Here is a 6,000-nt window from a genome sequence, read left to right on the forward strand (position 1 = left end):
AGTTTACGTTATTGAATACACGCCACTGCTCCGACCACATTTTTGGATCAAGCATAAATTGGCTCGGAGGATTGTTATACAGTAGTAGCAAGTCTACCAGATAGTGCAGGCTGCAGATAGTGACAGACGCATGGGCAAGGCGTTGTGGCTGATCAAAAACGGTGAGTAAAAAGCTAGCTAGCAACATTACTAATTATCCGTTCAGATTAAATATACCTAGTTATCATAATTAAATATTATCTCAGTTATTGACAATTTAAGATAATGTTATCTACCAAGCTAGCTAGCAAACAGCCCCATGTTAGCAAGCTATTTTCCTGTGCTGTGTGTGGTAGCAAACGTTGTAGTTTGTTGTTGAAGTTTGGCTAGCTAGCTAGCTAGCTAGCTATGTCAGTGCCTGTAGAAAGCTTGTCTTCTGTAAGCCTAAGAGCCAATTTATGCTTGATCCTAAAATGTGGTCGGAGGTGCCGTATGGATGGTGTTACGCAATTCCAAAGTTTTTTTTCCAAATTGAGCTCCGTACCAAGTGCTGCCAACTCCTCAGTAAGGAATGTAGCTATTGGCTGTCCTAAAAGTCGCTAGAAGTCGCTAAATGAGGTCATCACCTAATTTGCATAATTGGCCATGTGCATGTAATTGTGATGGATGCTGTAGGAGAGAGGAAGAACGTTGTGGGAGAGACAAAAAGTGAGTAAAAAACACTGTAAATATGTTTAGAACTACAAATGAACTTTCTTCTGTCGATTCTTGTTTTTTTTTTATGCCACAATTCCAACCCTCCTCCTTTATCCGGGCTTGGGACCGGCAAAAGTGACCCAAAAGAGACACTCTGGCGGAGTTACTTACTATTTATTTTGTTTTGTTTGTTTTTTTGTTTAGTTTTCTTAAGTTTGGTTTGGTTTTTAACCTTATAGTCCACTTAGGATCCTACAACAAGTCACAGTAAAACATGAAAATGTTTAACCATAACATTTAAAAAACATTTTTTGGTATACAATCTACATTAACAATCGAAATGGACCAAAAAGAGACAACAGAAAAAACTGTAAATGGCAATGTGAGAAAATGAGGGTAACTAGTCTGGCCCTAATTCAGGTTAATTGGGGGGGGTTTCAGACCCCCCTCCACACACACACAAGCTGTGCTGGCTCACAGAAAGAGTGGGTCATCGTCATTCTGGTCAAGGCTCTCTATGGCAGGTTCAGCAACTGAGGGAGCTGACTTATGAGTAAGCAGCTGAAGTGCCAAAAAGCAAAACATTATCAGGCAGCTGGTGCTCATAGCAAGCCTCACCAGACAGCTTCAGTCCATATCGAATGTACAGGATGGAGTTAAGGGTCTGCAAGGACATCCGATTTCTAAGTTTGCTTTCTACCACACTCATCTGCCTGAATACTCTCTCAACTTCAGCATTCGAGTGTGGCAAGGACAACACAGACACAGCAGCCATGGTAAGTTCTTGAAACTGGTTGATATCAGCTGCATCCCTGAACTTCCAAATCTCAAACCAGAAGCCCAGTGTGTTTTTTGTCTCATTCCATTTACTAAGATGGATGGCACGCCATTGCTGGACAATCTTGTCTATCTCTGCAGGGGAGTAGCCAAGGAGCTTGGCAATTTTTTATATTTCTCCAGGGCTCTTATTGTGCTTTAGAGTTTCCTCCACATTGAAAACTGACATGTACTGCAATGCTTCGATGTTGTCCGGCAGTCTCACCCTCAACTCATTAGTGAGGGAGATGGTGAAGGCTACACACCGCTTTCGGACATTGTTTTCATCCTCAGGCGCAAGGTGGAGCTCAGCTGCCTTTGACTCAAAAAGGTAACCAAGGTACGGTTTGGGACTGATGTATCCATCTATTGGCCCTTTGAGTACATCAACATTTTCCAGTGGATTCAGCACCCTGCTGCTCACAGACTTGATCAGGCTTAACCAAGCTGTCAGGTAGCTTAAGAGGATCTACTTGCTCTCCCTCAAAAGCCTTGATGGCCAACTGTACCTCACCCAGCACTGACTTCAAAAAAGTCAGCTACAATATGTTTTGAGGATCACTGTACATGGAGTATACAACCTCAGCCATGTAGCAGTGTTCACTGGACTTGGTGACTGCGAAATGCAGCCTAAGCTCCTCCCACTGGTCCAAAATGCGTGAAACCGCGGGTTCAATGGAGAGCCAACGTGTGGCACACACCTCGGTTATCTGTAAAGGTTTCTCCCCACAGTTGATGGTCTCATATATGGCCTTGTAGGCCTCCCTGCGCTTTGGAGACACTGAAAAGCAGTTCTAAGGCTCTCGTACCAAGTACTCCACACTACGGTGGGATGATGTCATTGGAAGCATGACTTAGAGCAAGCTGCAGAGAGTGGCACACACAGCGAATAAGAACCAGATCTGTGAGGCCATCCTCCTCCTTCAGCACTTTATGGACCCCATTGTTAATCCCCGTCATAACTGTAGCTCAGTTGGTAGAGCATGGCGCTTGCAACGCCAGGGTTGTGGGTTCGATTCCCACAGGGGGGCAGTATGAAAAATGTATGCACTCACTAACTGTAAGTCACTCTGGATAAGAGCATCTGCTAAATGACTCAAATGTAAATAACGGAGGCATTGTCTGTCCATATCCCCAGGAGTTTCTCTTTTTTAAGACAACACTTCTCGAGGAAAGCCACAACAGCACGGCCTATAGATTAGGCATCTCCTCCTTCCAACTCAACAAGCCCCAGAAATGTTGATACAATTGTCTGCTTGGTGTCACTAAAGTACCTTATCACAACCCCCAGGTACTTAGAAACACTTACATTCGTGGACTCATCGAGGAGGAGGCTGAAACGCTGGTCACCCACATCTGCGACCAACTTTTTCAGAGAGTATGGTGCTAGAACACCATTAATCATTTCTGTGCACTTTGTCCTGTGCATTTTGAAGTGGGTAGCAGCAGTGGAGTCTGAGAAAGCAGCTCTACATGCTTCTCCAATGTGATCACATGCCAGCATGGAACAGCGTTCAGCGATAGCTAATGCCATGGTGGCCTCAGCCTTTTTTGCAGAGTCAATTTTTTTTAACCATAAATGGCAACTTGTTTTGGGTGGAACTGTTATAAGGCTTTGCCTTTTGAGTACGTTTTTTGAGTTGTCATGTGTTTTTTTACATCACTATGTTTGGCGTAGAAATCAGCCTTATAATACAGGCAGTATGCTCGTGTATCCTCCAATAAACGGCTTCAACCAGTCTTTGAATTCAGGGTTTGATTCAGTTTAGACTGAGCCAGCTAGATGTTTAGCTTATGTCACAGAGAGGCACACACACAGTGGACGAGGTGAGTAAGTGACTGAGGCTGTGTGAGTCAAATGCAGTGATTTATTTTTGTGCAGTGATTTATTTTAGGCAAAGAACATTTTACATTTACATCCCGCCCTGAATGTAAGCCAGGGCGGGATCAGCCAGGGCGGGATCAGCCAGGGCGGGATCAGCCAGGGCGGGATCAGCCAGGGCGGGATCAGCCAGGGGCGGCTTCCCGCATGCGCGATTCATTTGCAGTCTGGACGCGGAGGGGTGAACATCTCCTGCTCTGACTGCAGCTGGGAGGGACTGCTGCACGAGGACTGGGCCGCCTGTGAGTGCTTTGGGACGGGGGTGGGGCCCATTGGCACAGGGGTGGGGCCCATTGCGACGGGGGTGGGGCCCGGGTGGGGCCCACGGCAGCACCCGCTGCTCGTTGAGAAGAGTAAGGACGATACGTGCTTTCACGTCAGAGTCTCCAAAAGTCTCCAATAACACCAGAAAAAGTCGCTAGATTTGTCGCTAGTCGCTTTTTTGAAAATGTGTCGCAAGAGGGGTATGAATACTCGCTAAATATATCGACAAAGTCGCTAAGTTGGCAACACGTACCGCATCGCTGTGCACGTCTCAAATTTTGTAACAATGTGAGGGCTCCAAATAGCTCCGCATTGACATGATTGGTTGACGGTAGGTGAGGGCAGGAGGTCCTGTATAAACACAAACTCACTTTCTTGACAACAGCTCTGCTCAACAGCTCTGCCTGCTACATGAAGCGCAAGAAGTATGAATGCCCTGACTTCTGCAGAGGTCATATCACCATAAATCCTGCACGGCCAATGGAGACAACGGATTGACCATGCAGCGCCTTTAACGTTAATGTTACTGTGTGGTGCATTGTTTCATGTCAGTTAGCTAGCTAACGTAGCTAGCTTAGCTAGCTAACTAGCTCAAACTAGGTTTCTCACCCGGTTTGGCTAGCTAGACCAGCTAGCTAGCTATATATTATGCTAAGCTAGCTAGGCCTATTCACTGTCTCTGAGTTAATTTAACATTGTTGTAGCTAGTTGGCAAGCTTATAACTCATGCTTTTATGGTGGTTCAGTTACTGTATGTTTTTATGGCCTAATTGTTTCCGAGTTAGCTAGCGAGCTGAAAAACAGCCCCAGACCATTATTTCTCCTCCACCAAACTTTACAGTTGGCACTATGCATTCCGGCAGGTAGCGTTCTCCTGGCATCTGCCAAACCCAGATTAGTCCGTCGGACTGCCAGATGGTGAAGCGTGATTAATCACTCCAGAGAACGCGTTTCCACTGCTCCAGAGTCCAATGGCTGGCGAGCTTTTTGCCACTCCACCCGACACTTGGCATTGCGCATGGTGATCTTAGGCTTGTGTGCGGCTGCTCGGAAACCCTTTTCATTAAACTCCTGACAAACAGTTATTGTGCTGACTTTGCTTCCAGAGGCAGTTTGGAACTCAGTAGTGATTGTTGCAACCGAGGACAGACTATTTTTACACGCTTCAGCACTCGGCGGGCCGGTTCTGTGAGCTTGTGTGGCCTACCACTTTGAGGCTGAGCCGTTGTTGCTCCTACAGTGAGGGAAAAAAGTATTTGATCCCCTGCTGATTTTGTACGTTTGTCCACTGACAAAGAAATGATCAGTCTATAATTTTAATGGTAGGTTTATTTGAACAGTGAGAGACAGAATAACAACAAAAAAATCCAGAAAAACGCATGTCAAAAATGTTATAAATTGATTTGCATTTTAATGAGGGAAAAAAGTATTTGACCCCTCTGCAAAACATGACTTAGTACTTGGTGGCAAAACCCTTGTTGGCAATCACAGAGGTCAGACGTTTCTTGTAGTTGGCCACCAGGTTTGCACACATCTCAGGAGGGATTTTGTCCCACTCCTCTTTGCAGATCTTCTCCAAGTCATTAAGGTTTCGAGGCTGACGTTTGGCAACTCGAACCTCCAGCTCCCTCCATAGATTTTCTATGGGATTAAGGTCTGGAGACTGGCTAGGCCACTCCAGGACCTTAATGTGCTTCTTCTTGAGCCACTCCTTTGTTGCCTTGTCCGTGTGTTTTGGGTCATTGTCATGCTGGAATACCCATCCACGACCCATTTTCAATGCCCTGGCTGAGGGAAGGAGGTTCTCACCCAAGATTTGACGGTACATGGCCCCATCCATCGTCCCTTTGATGCGGTGAAGTTGTCCTGTCCCCTTAGCAGAAAAACACCCCCAAAGCATAATGTTTGATGGTGGGGATGGTGTTCTTGGGGTCATAGGCAGCATTCCTCCTCCTCCAAACACGGCGAGTTGAGTTGATGGCAAAGAGCTCCATTTTGGTCTCATCTGAACACAACACTTTCACCCAGTTCTCCTCTGAATCATTCAGATGTTCATTGGTAAACTTCAGACGGGCTTGTATATGTGCTTTCTTGAGCAGGGGGACCTTGCGGGCGCTGCAGGATTTCAGTCCTTCACGACGTAGTGTGTTACCCATTGTTTTCTTGGTGACTATGGTCCCAGCTGCCTTGAGATCATTGACAAGATCCTCCCGTGTAGTTCTGGGCTGATTCCTCACCGTTCTCATGATCATTGCAACTCCACGAGGTGAGATCTTGCATGGAGCCCCAGGCCGAGGGAGATTGACAGTTATTTTGTGTTTCTTCCATTTGCGAATAATCGCACCAACTGTTGTCACCTTCTC

This window comes from Coregonus clupeaformis, unplaced genomic scaffold (assembly GCF_020615455.1).
Source record: "Coregonus clupeaformis isolate EN_2021a unplaced genomic scaffold, ASM2061545v1 scaf0131, whole genome shotgun sequence".
Classification (NCBI taxonomy): domain Eukaryota; kingdom Metazoa; phylum Chordata; class Actinopteri; order Salmoniformes; family Salmonidae; genus Coregonus; species Coregonus clupeaformis.